Source organism: Trachypithecus francoisi, unplaced genomic scaffold (genome assembly GCF_009764315.1).
Source record: "Trachypithecus francoisi isolate TF-2019V2 unplaced genomic scaffold, Tfra_2.0 Lachesis_group6, whole genome shotgun sequence".
Lineage (NCBI taxonomy): Eukaryota > Metazoa > Chordata > Mammalia > Primates > Cercopithecidae > Trachypithecus > Trachypithecus francoisi.
The window spans coordinates 113,078,650-113,087,270 of NW_022681471.1; positions in this window are offsets into that span (position 1 = coordinate 113,078,650).

An 8,621-nucleotide genomic window follows, 5' to 3' on the forward strand; every position below is an offset into this window, starting at 1 on the left:
ATTGTCTTCTCTAAGGCATCTTCTGTCTCTCTCTTCCATCCCACTCTGATACTATTTCACCATCCCCTTTCTCCTCTCTTCTATTTAATAGCTTAAAGACTTAAATGTGAGCGTAGTTTGTAATAAACCCGACATGCTGTGAAATTCTTTGTTTCACTTACCACTACAGACAATACCAATGATGCCTTCGAAATGTTTTTAAGCAATTTAATATAGCTCTCATTGGAATGTCACAATTTTCAAAGTTATAGTTCAATCTCCCTTTAGTGTAATGCAATAAAAAGGTTACTCTAATGTCATTTCCTTTGTATAAATAACACCAAAATGCTTCAACCCAGAAGCTGAAGAAGAGAGAAAGAAGGTGAGGAGAAGCAGGTAAGAAATTGGTCCATGATGACATGCAAGGGCAGCATTGCCTGGGCCGGTTTCCCTCTCTGTCTTTGACAAGACGTTTCTGGGTGAGAGATTTTTGCTTTCCATGCAGTGGGAACCAAGCCTGACCAACGGGATCCTGGAAGGTGGGGGGATAGCTGTTGAAGAGATGTCTGGGAACAAATGAATACAGAGAAAATCTCCATAAACAAGGCCCCCTTTGAGAGGAAAGCAGGACTCAACATATGCCAGATGGAAGTGGGACCTCCCAGGGAATGGAACTTGGGACGGCCCTCTCTGTTCTTTTTCTTTTCCCAATCTGTGATTCCTAACAACTAAATAGGCCATATTTTTGGAGGAGATCAAGAGAATGAGTGAAAGAAAGGACAGGCATTTTCTCTGATGATCAGTCCCTTTTTCAGTTGGCAGAGAGTAAAAAATCCCTCCTTAATATTTTTTTGGTGTGGTGTGTGGGGGGAGGGACAGAAATTAAATCAGCCTATCTTTGTTTACAATTCTCTGTGTGGGGTACACATCATCATACCCCAAAAGCCAGGCCTGCATGAGGAAGGAAGGAAGGAAGGAAGGAAGGAAGGAAGGAAGGAGAGAGAGAGAGAGAGAGAGAGAAAGAAAGAGAGAAAGAAGAAAGAAAGAAAGAAAGAAAGAAGAAAGAAAGAAAGAAAGAAAAAGAAAGAAAGAAAGAAAGAAAGAAAGAAAAGGAAAAGAAAAGAAAGAGTGAGAAAGCAAGCTAGCTTAGAATTGGCTCTACAGTGTGAAAGATTGTCAACAACAGCATTTTCTATTTGCACTGTTTAAGATAGTGTTGGTGGTCTCTTCATTTGTCAGAAAAGGGAAATTTTACACCTGTTAGATTATAGTCTTGCAGCTATTTATTAGGTAGAACGTACAGTGACAGATAACGCCAACTCTCTATTATCCATGAAAAGAAATACGTAAAAATCACTCCTATGTCTAAATTTCACTTGAACCGTGGGTTTCAATCGCCTTTCTTTCCAGCCTTTCTGGGATTCTCTAAGCAAAATACATTGCTTTTAATTTCTTTTAGTCCTTTGCAAGCCTTAAACCGTAGGAGTATGAACAATGAAATGGCCCCAACAGCAGTAATGGGAGAATTGAGGGAAAAGAATGGGGCCAGATAATAAGGGATGGGGGCAGGGGAAAAGATCAATCAGCGCCCACCTCATGAGGATGAAACATCAAGTGCCATTTGCCCAAATAAAAGTACCTACTACACTCCCACAGCCACAGTGCAATTTTCTGGTTCGGGAAAGATGTTCCGTGCTAAGACCTGCAAAGCCTAAAGTGGGGGCAAAGAATGTGATGTTGATTAGAGGCATGCAACACAAAATTTCATGCGATTGTGAGAAATCTACAATTTCCTACTAAAAACAAATCCGTTTGAGATTCATTTAATCTCCAAAGAAAAACAGCTAACTTTCTGTGCATTAGCATCTGAGTAGATATATTTGCTCTCCTCCTCCCACTCCTTCTGCCTCCACTCTCGGCCTGCACCTGCTACCACGGTCATTTTTGAGGGGCGATCGAGTCTGTGCGTCCTGGGGACCCCTCGGTCCCAAGCCCCACGCGGAGCCCGGCGCCTCTCCTCCCAGGCCCTCCCAGCCCGCGCCCTCTCGCGGGCGCCCATAAGTCCAGCGTCCTCATTCACCCGCGCCATTGCGGCCACCGGGGGTCGGGTCTTGGCTTTGCTCACCGGGTCCCCGAGACCCAGGAGGCGATTTGACAAGGGCCGTCGGGGCCGCAGCCGCAACGCCCCTAAGTAGCGCGGCCCCAGCAGGGCGCCCAGAGCTCCCCTGCCCCTGGGCTCCTGCACCTCCTTCCAGACGGGGAAACCGAGGCCGCCTCGGGCAAGCGGTGCCCTGAGGAGGGCCCTGCCCGGGGTGCCCGGTTAGAAGAGGAGGTGACGCCGTCTGTGCCGGACAGGCCCGGCCTCAGCGGCCCCACGAGGCCCCTATAGGCCGTGAGTGCTCCAGTTCTCCGCCACCGTAGCTGTCCCAATCTCAGTCTGGGAACCGTCCCCCTTCCCTCAGAGATGCTGGGTGTCCTCAAAAGAGATCCCAGGTGGGCTGGAAAGTCGGGAGCAGAGTGGGGGTCGTTGGGAGGAGGATAGAACTGGCCCAGGTTTGGAGGAGTCGCCTGTCAGAGCGTTGAATGTAAGCCCTTTTGCGCAGTTATTTTTATTCCGGGGCTTTCTTGCTCGTCCTCGTCCTCGTCCTCCTCCTCTATTTTTTACCCCTTCTGTTCAGCTGTTTGTGTTTTCTGATCGGGGAAGTGATTTGCGGCAGGAAATTAGATATCTTTATTCCAGAAACACTGTGGTTCTAATGGTATCTATTCCAGAGCCGGCTCCATCTTAGTAGCTCTTTCTTCCTTCCTTCCTTCCTTCCTTCCTTCCTTCCTTCCTTCCTTCCTTCCTTCCTTCCTTCCTCCCTCCCTCTCTCTCTCTCTCCTCTCTCTCTCTCTCTCTCTCTCCCCCCCTCTCTTTCTTTCTTTCTTTCCACTTGCAGGTTATTTTGCGATGAAGGGAACAGAGCGCTGTGCAGCCCGGCATCTTTCCTCCTCCCTTCCACACAATACAACTCTTAATTAAACACAGGGACACCCACACCTCCCTTCCCACAGGACCCCTTCCATCTGCTCCTCCCGCTCTGAAATATCAGCCTTGTATGGGCAGGGAAAGCCTCGTGTTGAACTTCCCAATTAGCAAGACATATCGCAAAATGAGGGACTCTGGGAGCTGTTGTCACTACTATTTTTGATCCTTCCTTTCTAGGCCCTACCTAGTAAGTGTTTTGGCGGCCTTGGTATAACTTTAAAATCCTGCAAGTCTTTAGAAGCACGATTTCTGTTTTTCTGATTGATGAGTTCAGATTAACACATACGGTGCAAAAGAAGTAAGTTATGGATCGATTTGAACTGGGAATTTTTTACATTTGTAAAAGCTTCGTCTTTAACTTTTTTTAAACCAGAGGTTGTAAGGCCTCAAGAAAATTCAATTATTTCCAGGTTGAACAAGTGAAAGAGGGTTGGACAAGAACCCTGCCTTTCTCTTTTCTCAATTCCTGGCCAGACCAAGAGGGAGTAGATAATGTATGAGTAGTGGAAGTAGTAGAAGCTGGGATTTGAGGATTTCCAGATTTAAATGTTGCAGGAGAAGTGAAAAGAGGGGGAGAGGAGGATACCTGGGGGAGCTGGAGCAGGGTGGTGACCCAGGAGGCCATCAAGTCAGAAGATGGAGAAATCCCAGAGAGAGGAGGTAGGGAACCATCTAGTCAAAAAGTGGAGAATCCTAGCTTCAGAAGATGGGAGCCCCAAAATCTGAGCTCAGGGAACTTAGAATCACAGAGTGGGGTATTCTCAAATCAGAAGATGGGAGGGGACCTTGAGTGATATGAAGGTACCACAGAGGCCGATGTCAAATCAGAGAAATCTTAGAGTAGCTGCCTTCGGACGATACTCCGCCGCCACCACCACCACCGCCACCGGGGACTGAGGAATCTGAGGGCGCAGGCCGCCAGACCTCCATGAACACCCCAGAGACTGCGGATTCAGACTTCCCGACTGGTGTCGCATCCTCGGCACGCTTGCCTTGGCCCCACCTCCAATTATTTCACTTCTCAGTCCAGCGTTTCCCGAGGTTCGCCGGCAAGAATCCACCCAGCAATTATCTCCCTTCTCGCGCGCATGGGGGGACATTAACCACGAACGCGCTGGAGAAGAAAGGTACAGATGGGTCTTTTATTGAACACTTGGAAACGTTTCCAAGGCTTTTGTTTTTTCCCCCCATTCATTCCTGCCGGATCACTGGGATCTGCCAACTTCAGTCCCCAGAGGTTGCGGCAGGAGAGCCCGGCCCACTCGGAGCTCCCGCTAGGGGGCGCGCTCTGGCCGTGGCTCTGAGCCGAGCCCGAAAAGGGGGCTGGGGTGGGGAGGCTAGGGGTGCGGACGCCTACAGCCCAGCTAAGGTCCGCGCGGCCTGGGAACTGACACAAGCGTTGGGTCGCCCGCTGCATCTTACTCTAACTCCAATCCGTGCCCACCCACCCCCAATCTCCACCCCGTCCAGGGTCGCCCGGAGCCAACGCTGCACCGGGCGACGCCTGGACCCTGGCCGTAGGCGGGGTCCTGCCGTCCGGCGGCGGAGAGGAGAAAGCAGATGGTGGTGATTACAGGGCACAGTAAAGTTTCCCTGTCTCTCGGGTCTGGAAACCTGGAGGGATGGGTGCGGCGGCAGAAGATGGGGAGCTCCCGCCGAGGAACTCCGTGAGAGCTCAGAGCCCAACCACCTGCTTCTCGCCCGTGGGAGGGGACACACGCCCCCTCTTCTGAGAGCAGACAGGAGGCTGCGACCATCTCGTCCAGCTTTGTGCTTGGAGCAAAGCTTGAAAAAGCCTCGGCTGCCGCCTGGATGGCTGATGTGGTGGCGGTGAGGGGTTCTCTTTCCTCTCTAATTCTTTCTCCCCCACCCCCTCCCCCGGCTACTGACGGGCAACAGAAAGTAAGGAAGTTTGTAAATAAGGGGAGTTGTCCTAACGTAGCCATCACACTCACGCATCCATACCTTGAGGGCTCGGCCGTGGTCCTCGGGAGGCTTCCAAAAAGCTGCTTCCCAACAAACCTCTCCCAGCCAAGCCCTAACTGTGGAACCCAAGGCTTAGGCGGAGGACACGGCGAAGAGGGAAGGATTAGCAAACGCGACAGAGTCTTCCCAGGAAATCCAAGTTCTACCAGTCCCTTTGGACCTTTCCACGGGCTGTTTCTTTGAAAATACATCAACAAATATACACCGTCCACAGACAGATCCCAACAGCCGTGGGGAGAACTGAGGCAGGGTAGGAAGTGGAGAGCACGCAGGAGGCCGAGAAGGCGAGGGAGAAGTTCTAGGCAAGCGGATTATGTTACATTTCCTCCTATTACCAGACTTCCAGGAGGAGACACCTCGATTTGTGCATAAAATGCATACCCTAAAGTGGATAAGACTCTGAAAGCAGCGTTTGAGGAGGTTAACCTTGACTGGTTGAAGTTAAGGGGGGTGAGGGGAAGCAAATATTTCTGTTTGTGCCCTCCGGCTCTTCCCAGCACCGGCTGTCAATCCCGACGCTTGTTATCCTCACAAGGCTTCAGTTTGTTTGCCTGATCTCAGCAAGGTTTTCTTCCACAAGTAGAACTATAATTGCTATAATTCTACTGTATCATTTGGATCATTGCAGTATTGTTGTTTTCTCTCTCTCTTTCTCTCCTCCTAACACTGCAATAACGCGCTCCAGTGTTAAATTAGCAGGTTGCGGAAGACCATAAATGAATGAAAGTTTGTTAAAAAAAAAAAAAAAAAAAGAAAAGAAAAGAAATTAATAAATAAAACGGCAAAATGACTTGGCAAAGGGATATCACATCACAGAGAATCCTTGCGTGTAATCAGGTCTTATTGTCTTCTCTTCCAATGGCTTCAAATTGGTCGCTAGATTCCAATGAAGTTTATTTCTATTGTTTAAATATATGTTTTGAAGAGGCTGATCGTAATTTAAGGGGACCTGAGCTGTCCGGTGCAACTGGAAGCCCATCACAGCTTGATTATCTATATGTATATTGCACAATAAATTAAAACATCTCAAGTGAAAAGTATGTGAGGTTAACTCTCTTCAAACATTTTTTTCTTCTGGATAATGACATCTAACTGCCACCCCCTTATTCCACATTTCTTGCAAATATAATTTTAAAACTACAATGTAGAATTAGCTCTCAGAAAAGAAAGGGGTTTCTTCTTCCACTCTCCTAGGCAAATTATTATTTCCAGTTTTGGGAACAAGCCCCATTTTTCACCATAAACAACAGTTCTAAACACATGTGACCTTCACTTCCAGCCATTATTGTCATTTTTATTTAGTGATTGATTTTAAAAGAAGATGAACTGCAAACCATCGTTTTCCAAGCAGTCCAGGAAAAGCAAACCAACAGCTACAGACCCCAAAGATTAGAGGAGCCTGTACTTGTGAATAACAAAGTACAAACAAGAATGATATTATCACTAAAATGAAATTACTTTTGATTAGTGAGTAAAAGTGAGGCAAAAAGAAAGTGAAGTGTCATTTTCCTGGCAAAGTAAAATTAAATTGGGCTAAACTGTAGTTTCATACATAATCTATAGCCCAATTCTTAAAAGTCTGCCCACTCAACACATCAGTTACACTCTTCCTAGATATTAGAGACATCATTTTTTTTTCTAAAATGATATATAGAATAACATATTATGTATATATATAAAAACCCATATCCTAATGAGACATTGTGAAGACCACAACATAGTCTTATGTCTCCCCATCCAGCACCTTAGAAAAGTTTTCTGTAATTTTTAAAATTTAATCTCTTAGAAATAGCAAAAGTTAATTGTAGATTTTGAAGTTGGGTATTGAATTGTGACAAAGGCGGTCCAGGGCTACTGTGGTTAGAGTGAGCTAGGTCAGGCCCTTCTCCCCGAGGTGGACGTGTTTCCCAATAGCATACTCACTTGGGAAGATTGATTAGAAAATAACAAAAATAAACAAAATAACAGAACAAATAAAACTAGTGTTTTCTCACAGGTCTCCCCTGAAAACACTTTATATCCCATTAATAGAATTAGATCTAATTCCAGGGATCATTAAGTCAGAATCAGAAATTCTTTGTTAGCCTCCCCTTTTACAGTGGATGATTAAAATTAGAATACACCCAGCAAAAGTCCGACTTCTTTTAAAAGAAGAACAGCTGCACAAGGGAAGGAGGGGGATGGAGGCGAAGAAGTCTTCCACCCAGAGAGTTGAAACTCCGTTGGGCTCTCAGAAATGATTTGTGCATTTGTTTTTGTTTAACACGATCTTTCTTGGACTCATTTTCAGCCCACTCCCTGCGTGTGCGGAGCCGACTCTGAAGTCACGGAGCCGGGTCTTGTAGATTTCCAACGCGGGGCCCGCCGGGGAGGGAAAAGTGCCTCTGTCTCTCCCAGCCACCAAGCCGCAGGGACGTCCGCGAGGGTCCGCGGCTGGAGGCTAGGAGGAAACCGAAGCTTCTTTACTCCTCTTGGCTGCGATGAGACCCGCGCGCCGGGAATGCACTTCGGGGCCGGGGGAGGGAGGGTGGGAGGAAATCCAGCGCGCAAAATATTAGTTTAAAGCTGACCGGACGGTGTAAAAACGCCGAACTCTTGGTGGGGATGGAAAAAGAAGAATGCGGGAAAGGCAAGGAAAGATCCCAGGTGACTTGGAATCGCAGAGAGGGCTTAAAGGAAAATCAAATGTCAGCGATGGCTCGGGTTCTCCTCCGCTCCCCACCACAGCCCGCCCCATCTTCCAAGTGTAGGAAAAACGGATGAGAATTAAGCTAAAAGCTAAAGAGAGAGACAGAGAGGGACGGAGAAATTCTTTTTGTCCTGTCTTGAATAGTAGTAGTAGTATCAGTATTAGTATTCGCATTATTAATGTGCCTGTTCCCAACCCTTCATCCCCTCCCCCCAGTTTTGTCTTGAAGGCTCCTGCCAAGGCAGCCCGATCTGTCTGCTACCCACCCACCAGCATCCAAGAGTTATGCAGATGTTTATGGCTGAAAAAAAATCCCAGTTATGCATCCTTGTATTTTTAAATACTGACTGTAAGTGATTCAAGTATAATCCTTTGTAAAATGCTTTTCTCTTTGACACATTGAAGGGGGTTGAGAGAGGAAAACCCGGCGTGGATTCCCCCTCCCTGGCCCCTCTCTCCCACCACCCTCGCCCCAACTCTGCCAGCGTCGGGGCCCCTGGAAATCCCTAAGAACCTGCACCCAGGAAGGGAAGGCGTCCGTGCTGGCCCCTGGCCCAGGCTCGACCCAACTTCAGTCGGAGTTGGATTTTGGTTCTCGGCGCTGGAAACTGTTTGGGAAGAAGGGTGCTATCCCTAAGGTTCACTCTCTCACCTTTTCTCAAGGGAGCCAGGTCATGAGAATTCAGAATTTTAGACGCTTAGATTTGGCTGCAGCAGAATTTGGGTTCCTTCCACCCTGGAGAGGTCAGGCATCCCCGAGGGTTCTGCTCCCTAGGTGAGATTGGAAAGTGAACAGCCTCAGGGTGACTGCCTAACAGATATGAATTTGTGGGGGGAAGACGGAAGAGAGTCCAGGGAGAAAGAGGAGGCCCCCAGACTCGTCCCCAGTCGCCCCTCCTCGCTGCTGATACTCGCCTGTCCCTTCCCACCCAGTAAATG